At 48.1% G+C, this 13,138-nt stretch overlaps 1 pseudogene; it reads right to left on the bottom strand.

Annotated features, from left to right (window-relative positions):
* Window positions 1-6,109: 6,109 nt before the first annotated feature.
* LOC129029996 (small ribosomal subunit protein uS2-like) lies at window positions 6,110-7,027 on the bottom strand (annotated as a pseudogene).
* Window positions 7,028-13,138: the final 6,111 nt, after the last annotated feature.

Raw genomic sequence — 13,138 nt, 5'->3', positions numbered from 1 at the left:
GACCCCACCACTAAAAAATAAAAAATTAATAAAGAAGAAATTAAAGCAGAGAAATGTTAAAGAATATTTATTAATTCATTTAAAAAAAAAACCTCATTACATGTTAACATCAGAGTGATGAGGCAAGGTACGGTGGCCCACGCCTGTAATCCCTGCACTCTGGGATGCTGAGGCAGGCGGATCACTTGAGGTCAGGAGTTCAAGACCAGCCTGGCCAACATGGTGAAACCCCATCTCTACTAAAAATACAAAAAATTATCTGGGAATGATGGCAGGCACCTGTAATCCCAGCTACTTGGGAGGTTAAGGCAGAAGAATCACTTGAATCCAGGAGGCGGAGGTTGCATTGAGCCAAGATCGCACCACTGCCCTCCAGCCTGGGCAACAGAGCAAGACTCCATCTCAAAAAAAAAAAAAAGTCAAAGTGATGATGTCATCTGACATCATGTAGCCTCTGGAAAATTCCACTGCACAATCGTAACAGCATGAGCAGAGTAAAGAATGCCAATAATATCTATCTTAGTGTTATTAAGAAAATGGCTTTGAACTCATGAATCTCCTAGAAGGGACTTGGGTTCCCAAAGTACGTTTTGGGCACTGCCGTCTAGATCATTCTCCTCAAAGTGCTGGCTTCTTATCCCTTCAGGATTAAGTTTCAGTCTCTTGGCCTTTTACACCCATGTCCTCTTCATCTGTCCTCTAGCCCCCTAGGACTCACCTATCTGAGCCCTCCAGCCCAGAAATTGTCTGCCATACCCTGCCTGCCATCCTTCCCCAGCCTCACCCCCACTCCTCTTGCCTCCTTTTCCACCTGCCCCATGGCTCATGACCATTCCCACCACCAGACTCCTGAGACATTGCAATTAACACACATATTTACATATGTCATATATAATTTTCTTTTTATTCTTTTTATTGTACAGAAAAAACATAAAATGCATATATTCTGGAATTTTTTGCTAAAACTATCATGGATATTTTTTGTATAGATCCTGCATCCTTTTCAATTTTTTTTTTTTTTTTTTTTGAGACAGAGTTTCGCTCTTGTTGCCCAGGCTGGAGTGCAATGGCACGATCTCAGTTCACTGCAACCTCTGCCTCCCGGGTTCAAGCGATTCTCCTGCCTCAGCCTCCTGAGTAGGTGGGATTTCAGGTGCCCACCACCACACCCAGTTAATGTTTTGTATTTCAAGTAGAGACAGGGTTTCACCATATTGGCCAGGCTGGTCTCAAACTCGTGACCTCAGGTGATCCACCTGCCTCGGCCTCCCAAAGTGCTGGGATTACAGGCATAAGCCACCATGCCCAGTCCTTTTTCAATTTTATCCAACAAAAATAATCATAGTTATTTAAGCAGTTTCATTGAATAAATCCACAAAGGTAGCAAACATCAAGACAAAGCACATGTAGACAAAAAATCCAGTGTCAAGTCAGCATAAAATGTCTAATTAATAATTGGACAAAAACTTCTAATGTTTGAATTCATTTTACTGTTTACTATAAATAGTAAAAATAATATAAAGGAAAATAATATAAATAAAAACTATGATTCAGAAAAAAATGGCTAGTTGCAGTTGCTCATACCTGTAATCCCAGCACTTTGAGAAGCCAAAGTGGTAGGATTGCTTGAACCCAGAAGTTTGAGACCAGCTTAGGCAACACATATGAAGAGTTCATCTCATTTGGCTGGGCACGGTGGCTCATGCCTGTAATCCCAGCACTTTGGGAGGCTGAGGTCGGCAGATCACGAGGTCAGGAGATCGAGACCATCCTGGTTAACACGGTGAAACCCCGTCTCTACTAAAAATACAAAGCATTAGCCAGGCGTGGTGGTGGGCGCCTGTAGTCCCAGCTACTTGGGAGGCTGAGGCAGGGGAATGGCTTGAACCCGGGAGGTAGAGGTTGTGGTGAGCCGAGATCGTGCCACTGCACTACAGCAACAGAGTGAGACTCTGCCTCAACAACAACAACAACAACAGCAACAACAAAAAAGGTTGCAACAGAAACTAGAATGGGTCTGGAATCAAATTGGATCTGACAATTAACTGGCTTGGATCCAGTTAGAGGCCTTGGATGTTTAACTTGGATTAGATAGAAACTGGCAATAAGTGGCAATACTGCAAATGTATAATCTTTGGCTTTCAGAAATTCATAGGAATTTTTGTGTTCTATCCCATTTGTTTTTTTTTCTTGTGTGCTTAGGTAGAGAAAAATCACTGGCTAAGTTGTTCAAGGGGATCTGAGAGCCAAAGCCAAGATTCAATGCAAAAATGAGATCCTTAATTTCTGAATAACTGAGTGCTCCATTTTCCAGCTATGCCTACCTATACATGAATAAGTATTAGGCCCTGGAAGCAGCAAACGCTTATAGAAATGGTAAAATCTTACTAAAGGTAATTTATAGTGGGACATTCCAAATGAACAACATTGCACTTTAAGAAGTGCATTTAGAAAAGAGGTCTTCCAGTTTAATCGCATTCAGGGATGTCTATTGATGTGCAGAAGTTTTGAAAAAGATTTCAGGCTGGGCATGGTTACTCACACCTGCAATCCTAGCACTTTGGGAGGCCAAGGCGGGCAGATCACCTGAGGTCAGGAAGTCGAGAACAGCCTGGCCAACATGGCAAAACCCCATCTCTAATAAAACTAAAAAAAATAGCCAGGCATGGTGGTGGACACCTGTAGTCTCAGCTTCTCGGGAGGCTGAGGCAGGAGAATCGCTTCAACCTGGAAGGCAGAGGCTGCAGTGAGCTGAGATTGAGCCACTGCACTCCAGCCTGGGCAACAGAGCAAGACTCCATCTCTAAATAAATAAATGTGCTGGGCACAGTGGCTTACGCCTGTAATCCCAGCACTTTGGGAGGCCAAGGTGGGCAGATCACCTGAGGTCAGGCGTTTGAGATCAGCCTGGCCAACATGGTAAAACTCCATCTCTACTAAAAATACAAAACTTAGCCAGGCATGGTGGTGGGTGCCTGTAACCCCAGCTACTCGGGAGGCTGAGGCAGAAGAATCACTTGAACTCGGGAGGTGGAGGTTGCAGTGAGCCGACTTGTGCCATTGCACTCCAGCCTGGGCAATAAGAGTGAAACTCCATCTCAAAAAACAAATAAATAAATAAGTAAATTTACATAACAAGTCTTACCTTTGTTCATTGCCATCTTGTTTTAACTGGGTCTTCATATTCTTCTTCCTTGGTTTGGGCAAATGATGCTACAGTATTTAAATCTGAAGTCTCAGCTCCATGCTTTTTTTTTTTTTTTTTTGAGACACAGTCTTGCTCTGTCACCCTTTCTGTAGTGCAGTGATGCAATCTCAGCTCACTGCAACCTCTGCCTCCTGGAATCATATGATTCTTGTGCTTCAGCCTCCCACGTAGCTGGGATTACAGGCATACATCACCATGCCCAGCTAAATTTCTTGTATTTTTAGTAAAGATGGGATTCACCATGTTGGTCAGGCTGCTGTCAAACTTCTGGCTTCAAGTGATCTACCAGCCTTGGCCTCCCAAAGTGCTGGGATTACAGGCATGAGCCACCACCCCTAACCAGCTCTATGCTTTTGAGATATAAATTTTCTACCTTGTTCCACCGAAGAATCATCCCTTTAGAAATGCAAGTTTAGGGTTGCTTAGCTAACAATTGTTTAGGGCATTGAAATAGGTAATTGAAAGACTGATAGTTTGAATGGGGAAAAGAAAAACTATTTGAAAGCTGGCAAATGAGAATTTGTTAAGGAAGCTATAAGTTCTGCTTCTGTCTGTGTGTCCCTATGTCTATATGTGCTATGCATATGTGATAATATTTGGTAAATAAAGCTAGTTTTTAAATTATTAGTAAAATGAAATTGGAAGGCCAGATGTGGTGGTTCACACTTGTAATCTCAGCATTTTGGGAGGCCAAAGTGGGCAGACTGCTTGAGCCCAGGAGTTCAAGACCAGCCTGGGCAGTATGGCAAAACTCTGTCTCTGTAAAAAATACAAAAATTAGCCAAGCATGGTGGTATGTGCCTGTAGTCCCAGCTATTCAGGAGACTGAGGTGGAAGAATCACCTGAGCCTGGGGAGGTTGAGGCTGCAGTGAGCCATGATCACTCCACTGCATGCCATCCTGGGCAACAGAGTGAGACTCTATCTCCAGAAGAAAGAAAGAAAGGGAACGGAAGGGAAGGGGAGGGGAGGGGAGGGGAGGGGAAGGGAAGGGAAGGGAAGGGAAGGGAGGAGGGAAGGAAGGAAGGCAGGAAGGAAGGAAGGAAGGAAAATTGGAAAGGCTTCAGGACTGTCAGTTAAATATAATTGTTTTTGCCTGGGTCTACTGATCAGACAGGTTTACATTGTCTCTATTACATGGTCTTTTAATTTGTTTTTCGTTTTTGTTTTTGAGATGGAGTTTTGCTCTTGTTGCCCAGGCTGGAGTACAGTGGCGAGATCTCAGCTCACCACAACTTTCGTCTCCCAGGTTCAAGTGATTCTCCTGCCTCACTCAGCCTTCCGAATAGCTAAACTACAGGTGTATGCCACCACACTTGGCTAATTTTTGTATTTGTAGTAGAAACAGGATTTCACCATGTTGGCCAGGCTGGTCTCGAACTCCTGACCTCAAGTGATCTGCCCACCTTGGCCTCCCAAAGTGCTGGGATTACAGACGTGGGCCACCACGCCCAGCCTATTACATGTTTTAAGGTCATAAAACTGCTACTTCTTCAATATTTCTTAAACTTGCTTGATTTGTCTAAATTGAGCTAAAGCTGTAAGGTCTGGCTGCTGGGCTCCCTGAAACCTTGCACACATCTTACTGTATGATTGTATTTGGTTTTGAGTCTCTGGATTCTGGGGTTTGGACAGATGACCATAGTGAGGCCTGCAGAAATATGCATGTCCTCAGTGTTTGGACTACCAGCTCAAGGCAGAGCCAAACCCAATATGGCCCCATCATCCCTGGCTCAGCTGTGCTACCTGGCCATGCTGGAAGGGGTTTGATCCTCCAGGAATTTGCTTCACAGCTCTTTCCTGTCCCAAGCTCTATGCCTGATGTGTAAATTCAGGACCCAAAAGGGCACAAAAAAGCAATAACTACTAAATATAAGGAAAACAACTCTGTATACAGCATGTATAAAGAAAAGCAAGATATATTTGGGGAGATAAAAGTTGTAAAGGCATTAAGATGTGTGTTTGTTGAGAAAAAATAAATTTGTGCATTTAAGAAGTTATTTAAAAGTGTTTTGTTTTTTTTTTTTTTTTTGAGAAAGGGTCTCACTCTGCCACCCAGTCTAGAGTGCAGTGGAACAATCATGGCTGACTGTAGCCTTGACCTGCCAGGCTCAAGCAATCCTCTCACCTCAGCCTCTTGAGTATCTGGACTACAGGTGTGTGCTGCCAACCCAGCTGATTTTCTTTTTTTTTCTTTTTCTTTTTTGCTTTTTTTTTTTTTAAGATGGAGTTTTGCTCTTGTTGCCCAGTCTAGAGTGCAATGGTGTGATCTCAGCTCACCACAACCTCCACCTCCCTTGCTCAAGCAACTCTCCTGCCTCAGCCTCCAAGTGGGATTACAAGCATGTGCCACCATGCCCAGCTAATTTTGTATTTTTTAGTAGAGACGAGGTTTCTCCATGTTGGTCAGGCTGGTCTTGAACTCTCGACTTTAGGTGATCCACCTGCCTCAGCCTCCCAAAGTGCTGGGATTACAGGCGTGAGCCACCGTGGCTGGCTTACTCAGCTGATTTTCAAACTTTTTTTTGTAAAGATGGGGTCTCACAATGTTTCCCAGGCTGATCTCAAATTCCTGGGCTCAAGTGATCCTCCTACCTCAGCCTTCCAAAGTGCTGGGGTTACAGGCATGAGCCACTGTGCCCAGCCTTAAAGGTTGTTTTTAAATGAAGAAAAAAGATATCAATAACATTAAATGAATGTAGAAAGTTGGGAAGAGAAATAGAATAGAAAAAAATGTATAAGAGATTATAAAAGGTTTATGAAAATCTTGTGGGTCAAAAGCTGACTGAAACTGGATGGATTTATTTATAAGGTTTTAATTATTTATTTATTTTTAGAAAACTGATGTTTACTTTCCATCAACCTTATTTCCACATTGCTTAAGAGACTGTGGAAGAATAGCTTAGGCCCACTCAGTGGTTGTTCGTACCCATTTAGTGGCCTGAGCAGTGGGAGCTGCAGACCAGTCTTTTGTGGAAGGCTGAGCACTCCAGTCTTCAGTGGGAACCTGCTAAACAGGCACAGAGGGCACCTGCATGCCTTCAGACCAGCGTGCAACTTCAGGCTGAGCAGCAGTGAATACAGGAGGTGGAGCAGTCTATTTACTCTGAAGTTCCTTCTTGACATAGCTTTTTCAGCAGCTCTTCCTTCTCAATCTTCCTTCTCAATCTCTTCAGGATCTCTATAGAAGTAGAGACCAGGTATAACCTCCCTTGGGTGTCCAATGGAGATGGTGCCACACAGGCTCAGAACTTCCCAGGCCAGCCTCCACCACATCAGACCCACTAACTGAGCTCTCTTCTTGTTGCATGTAATGGCAATGTCCATACAGTGCAGAGGAGAATCTGTGTTACACAGAGCTATGGTAGGCAGGTTAACATAAAAGGCCTATGTAGGAGGCCAGTGGTCAGCCCTGGGACAAGTAACCACCAGAAGACATGGCCCCCAGGAGGCTGTCTGGATCTGGTTAGTGAAAGTTCCAGGAATGAAACAGCCAGCAATAGGAGTGGCTCCAATGGCAGCAGCAAACTTCAGCACAGCCAACCAGCTAGTATTCCCGGAGGATGATGCTGATATCAGCAGGGTTTTCAATAGCACAAGCTGCCAATAGAAGCTTCTCCAGATTTATGATGTCGATGCCATCACTTTTCCTTTTATAGATGTGCTGTTCCATTTGGAAGTCAAGGTTGGTGCTACCTAAGTGGCTTCCTGCTGCAAGGAACTTGAGGACACCCTCCTCCTTAATTTCCAGAACATCAGTGCTCCAAACATTGTAAAAGTTTCCCTTTAAGTTATGACAGGGCTGGACACAGTGTTTCATGCCTGTGATCCCGGCACTTTGAGAGGCTGAGGTGTGAGGATTGCTCAAACCCAGGAGACCAGCCCTGGCAACATAGTGAGACCCCATCTCTATTTTAAATAAATAAATAAAAAGTTGGCCGGGCGTGGTGGCTTACACCTGTAATCTCAGCACTTTGGGAGGCCGAGGCGGGCAGATCACCTGAGGTCGGGGGTTCAAGACCAGCTTGACCAACATGGAGAAACCCCATCTCTACTAAAAATACAAAAATTAGCCAGGTGTGGTGGCACATTCCTGTAATCCTAGCTACTCAGGAGGCTGAGGCAGGAGAATCGCTTGAACCCGGGGGGCGGAGGTTGCGGTGAGCTGAGATCGTGGGCAACAAGAGTGAAACTCGGTCTCAAAAAAAAAAAAAATTATGATGGAAATCCAGAACAATGGATCTATGGACCCTTCTCTAAGAAGTGAGGAAAGGTAAGGTTTCATTAAAGTTAGCTTTAGTATTGATAATACACTATATGGAACTAAAATTTGATTTTCTCTTTTGAGTAAGAATTTTGTATAGCTTTTTTTTTTTTAACAGAGTCTTGCTCTGTTGCCAAGGCTGGAGTGCCATGGCATGATCTCAGCTCACTGCAACCTGCACCCCCTGGGTTCAAGCGATTCTCCTGCCTCAGCCTCCCAAGTAGCTGGGATTACAGGCATGCACCACCATGCTCAGCTAATTTTTGGTAGAGATGGGGTTTCACCACATTGGCCAGGCTGGTCTTGAACTCCTGACCTCAAGTGATCTGCCTGCCTCGGCCTCCCAAAGTGCTGGGATTACAGGTGTGAGCCACCAAGCCCAGCCTGTGTAGGATTAATAAGATATAGCAAAATATTTTTGTTTATCTTTGAGTAAACTGCAAAAAAAAAGGAAGAGAAGAGACAGATTCTATCTCAGGCTGTCTTTATTAGGTCTTTTGATTGTTAGAAAAACAGACTTTTCTATCAAAGAATAAAGGTTTTTGCTTTTTAAAACCTTTTAATTATCACTTTGGCTAAACAAATATTATTTTACAGTGATCTGTGATCCTATTTTTGTTGTTTGTTTGTTTTTGAGATGGAGTCTCACCCTGTCGCCCAGACTGGAGTGCAGTGGCAAGAACTCAGCTCACTGCAAACTCTGCCTCCCGGGCTCAGCTATTCTCCCACCTCAGCCTCCCAAGTAGCTGGGATTACAGGCACTCACCACCACACCCAGCTAATTTTTGTATTTTTAGTAGAGACAAGTTTTCACCATGTTGGCCAGGCTGGTCTCGAACTCCCCCTCAGCCTCCCAAAGTGCTTGGATTACAGGCGTGATCCACCATGCCCAGCCTCCTATTTTGATTGTTTTAAATTTTTGACAGGCTTCTCAAAATCAAATTTTAAATTCAAAATTAAGTCTTTTAGGCCACAAACTAACTTTGCAATCCTACGGGAGGCCCCTGCAGCATCCAAAAGAGAGATAATAAGCAAGTTTATTTAATATTTTAAGTGACATGGGAAGCATTGTCAAATAAGAAATGATGTTTAACTTTCTTTTTTTGTTGTTTTGCTTTTTTGCTTTTTTGAGATTGAGTTTTGCTCTTGTTGCCCAGGCTGGAGTGCAATGGCACAATCTCGGCTCACCGCAATCTCTACCTCCCAAGTTCAAGCGATTCTCCTGCCTCAGCCTCCTGAGTAGCTGGGATTACAGGCACACAACACCACACCCAGCTAATTTTGTATTTTTAGTAGAGATGGGGTTTCTCCATGTTGGTCAGGCTGGTCTCAAACTCCCGACCTCAGGTGATCCGCCCTCCTCAACCTCCCAAAGTGCTGGGATTACAGGCGTGAGCCACCACACCTGGCCTGATGTTTAACTTTCAAATTACATTTTGGATATGTTATTAATGTATGTTCCACAATTGGCTGGGCACAGTGGCTCATGCCTGTAATCCCAGCACTTTGGGAGGCCAAGGCAAGAGGATCCTTGAGCCCAGGAGTTTGAAATCAGACTGGGCAACATAGGAATCTCTTCTCTATAAAAATAAAAAATTTAGCTCTCCCTCTCCCCCTCCCCCTCCCCCTCCCCTTCTTCTTCGGTCTCCCTCTCCTTCTTTTTTCGGTCTCCCTCTGTTGCCGAAGCTGGACTGTACTGCCATGATCTCGGCTCGCTGCAACCTCCCTGCCTTGGGCTCCTGTGACTCTCCTGCCTCGGCCTGCCGAGTGCCTGGGATTGCAGGCGCACGCCGCCACGCCTGAATGGTTTTTGTATTTTTGGTGGAGACGGGGTTTCGCCGTGTTGACCGGGCTGGTCTCCAGCTCCTGGCCTCCAGTGATCTGCCTGCCTCGGCCTCCCGAGGTGCTGGGATTGCAGACGGAGTCTCCCTCACTCAATGCTCAATGGTGCTCAGGCTGGAGTGCAGTGGCGTGATCTCGGCTCGCTACAACCTCCACCTACCAGCCTCCTGCCTTGGCCTCTTAAAGTGCTAAGATTACAGCCTCTGCCCCGCCGCCACCCCGTCTAGGAAGTGAGGAGCGTCTCTGCCTGGCCGCCCATCGTCTGGGAGGTGAGGAGCCCCTCTGCCCGGCCGCCCCATCTGGGAAGTGAGGAGCACCTCTGCCCCACCGCCATCCCGTATAGGAAGTGAGGAACATCTCTGCCTGGCCGCCCATCGTCTGGGATGTGAGGAGCGCTTCTGCCCGGCTGCCCCGTCTGGGAGGTGAGGAGCGCCTCTGCCTGGCTGCCACCCCGTCTGGGAGGAAGTGAGGAGCACCTCTGCCCGGCTGCCCCGTCTGGGAGATGAGGAGCACCTCTGTCCGGCCGCCCCGTCTGGGAGGTGAGGAGTGCCTCTGCCCGGCTGCCACCCCGTCTGGGAAGTGAGGAGCACCTCTGCCCGGCTGCCCTGTCTGGGAGATGAGGAGCACATCTGCCCGGCCGCCCCGTCTGGGAGGGGAGGAGTGCCTCTGCCTGGCCGCCACCCCGTCTGGGAGGAAGTGAGGAGCGCCTCTGCCCGGCTGCCCCATCTGGGAAGTGAGGAGCGCCTCTGCCCGGCCCCCACCCCATATGGGAAGTGAGGAGCGCTTCTGCCTGGCCACCCCGTCTGGGAGGTGAGGAGCGCCTCTGTCCGGCCGCCCCGTCTGGGAGGTGAGGAGTGCCTCTGCCCGGCTGCCACCCCTTCTGGGAGGAAGTGAGGAGCACCTCTGCCCGGCTGCCCCGTCTGGGAGATGAGGAGCACCTCTGCCCGGCCGCCCCGTCTGGGAGGTGAGGAGCGCCTCTGCCTGGCCGCCACCCTGTCTGGGAGGAAGTGAGGAGCGCCTCTGCCCGGCTGCCCCATCTGGGAAGTGAGGAGCGCCTCTGCCCGGCTGCCACCCCATATGGGAAGTGAGGAGCACCTCTGCCCGGCCGCCCCGTCTGGGAAGTGAGGAGCATCTCTGCCCGGCCGCCCCGTCTGGGAGGTGAGGAGTGCCTCTGCCCGGCTGCCACCCCGTCTGGGAGGAAGTGAGGAGCACCTCTGCCCGGCTGCCCCGTCTGGGAGATGAGGAGCACCTCTGCCCAGCCACCCCGTCTGGGAGGTGAGGAGCGCCTCTGCCTGGCCGCCACCCCGTCTGGGAGGAAGTGAGGAGCGCCTCTGCCCGGCTGCCCCATCTGGGAGGTGAGGAGCGCCTCTGCCCGGCCGCCACCCCGTATGGGAAGTGAGGAGCGCCTCTGCCTGGCCACCCCGTCTGGGAGGTGAGGAGCGCCTCTGCCCGGCCGCCCCGTCTGGGAGGTGAGGAGCGCCTCTGCCCGGCCGCCACCCCGTCTGGGAGGAAATGAGGAGTGCCTCTGCCTGGCTGCCCCATCTGGGAAGTGAGGAGCGCCTCTGCCCAGCCGCCACCCGGTCTGGGAAGTGAGGAGCGCCTCTGCCTGGCCACCCCGTCTGGGAGGTGAGGAGCGCCTCTGCCTGGCCGCCACCCCGTCTGGGAGGAAGTGAGGAGCGTCTCTGCCCGGCCGCCCCGTCTGGGAAGTGAGGAGCGCCTCTGCCCGGCTGCCCGGTCTGGGAAGTGAGGAGCGCCTCTGCCTGGCCGCCCCCTCTGGGAAGTGAGGAGCACCTCTGCCCAGCCGCCCCGTCTGGGAGGTGAGGAGTGCCTCTGCCTGGCTGCCACCCTGTCTGGGAGGAAGTGAGGAGCGCCTCTGCCTGGCCGCCCGGTCTGGGAAGTAAGGAGCGCCTCTGCCCGGCGGCCCCGTCTGGGAAGTGAGGAGCGCGTCTGCCCGGCCGCCCTGTCTGGGAAGTGTACCCAACAGCTCCGAAGAGAGCGACCATCGGGAGTGGGCCATGAGGACGATGGCAGTTTTGTTGAAAAGAAGGGGCAGAAGTGTGGGGAAAGGAAGAAGAGATCAGATTGTTGCTGTGTTTGTGTAGAAAGAGGTGGGCATAGGAGACTCCAATTTGTTCTGACTAGGAGAAATTCTTCTGCCTTGGGATGCTGTTGATCTATGGCCTTTCCCCCAGCTTCGTGCTCTCTGAAACATGTGCTGTGCCAACTCAGGGTTAAATGGATTAAGGGCGGTGCAAGATGTGCTTTGTTAAACAGATGCTTGAAGGCAGCATGCTCTTTAAGAATCATCACCACTCCCTAATCTCAAGTACCCAGGGGCACAAACACTGCAGAAGGCCGCAGGGACCTCTGCCTGGGAAAACCAGAGACCTTTGTTCATGTGTTTATCTGCTGACCTTCTCTCCACTATTATCCTATGACCCTGCCATATCCCCCTCTCCGAGAAACACCCAAGAATGATCAATAAATACTTCATTAAAAAAAAAAAAAAGAATAATGTAAACTCAAAAAAATAAAAATAAAAAAATAAAAATAAATAAAAAATTTAGCTAAGCGTGTTGGCATGCATCTGTGGTCCCAGCTACTCTGAAGGCTAAGGCAGGAGGATTGCCTGAGCCCAGGAGGTCAAGGCTGAGCCAATGATCATGCCACTGCACTCCAGCATGGGCGACAGAGCAAGACCCTGTCTCAAAAAAAAAAAAAAACAAAAAAAAAACCAAGGCATAGTGTGGTGGCTCATGCCTGTAATCCCAGCACTTTGGGAGGCTGAGGTGGGTGTATTGCCTGAGGTCAGGAGTTTGAGACCAGACTGGCCAACATGGTGAAAACCCATCTCTACTAAAAATACAAAAAAAGTAGCTGAGCATGGTGGCGGGCACCTGTAATCCCAGCTACTAGGGAGGCTGAGGCAGGAGAATAGCTTGAACCTGGGAGATGGAGGTTGCAGTGAGCCGAGATCACACCACTGCACTCCAGCCTGGGCAAGAAGAGCAAAACTTAGTCTCAAAAACAAACAAACAAACACAAAAAAACAAAATAAAACTGTATGAGATTCCTAAAATTCTGATATGTCTTGGTATAAGTCACAGTTATGGCTATTATGTTAAATTATTACAGTCCACAGAAATAACCAAATTTCCTTGTCAATTGGGTCTTTAACTATGACCATTTTAAATTGTTTCCACAGTTAATTACTTAATTCTGATGCATTTTCTGAAAGTTCTTTACTAGCAAGTAAAATCATAGAGTGTTGTGTCTTCAAGGAGGTTCATGGAAAGAATATAAAGGACCCTGACAAGCACATCTTTTTTTTTTTAAAGACAGAGTCTCATTCTGTCACCCAGGCTGGAATGCAATAGCCTGATCTCGGCTCATTGAAACCTCTGCTTCCTAAGTAGCTGGGACTACAGGCACGTACCACCATGCCCAGCTAATTTTTGTATTTTTTTGTAGAGACAGGATTTTACCATGTTGCCCATGCTGGTTTTGAACTCCTGGACTCAAGTGATCTGCCCGCCTCAGATTCCCAAAGTGATGGGATTACAGGTGTGAGCTACCATGCCCGGCCATTGCCAGATTTTCATGCTAAATCAGCCAGTACTGAAATTGTTAGGATATGCAGTTTGAATGAACTCCATGGTTCAAGTCAGATTACCTGTGATAACCCAATTTTTATTTATTTATTTATTTTGAGACAAGGTCTGGCTCTGTCACCCAGGCTGGAGTGCAGTGGTGCAACCTCGTTTCACTGTAACCTCCTTCGTCACTCCTTCCCCATCCCCCACCTAAGCCCTGCAAGTAGCTGAG

This window comes from Pongo pygmaeus, chromosome 12, assembly GCF_028885625.2.
Source record: "Pongo pygmaeus isolate AG05252 chromosome 12, NHGRI_mPonPyg2-v2.0_pri, whole genome shotgun sequence".
NCBI classification, from domain to species: domain Eukaryota; kingdom Metazoa; phylum Chordata; class Mammalia; order Primates; family Hominidae; genus Pongo; species Pongo pygmaeus.
This window is presented reverse-complemented; position numbering and strand designations above follow the sequence as displayed.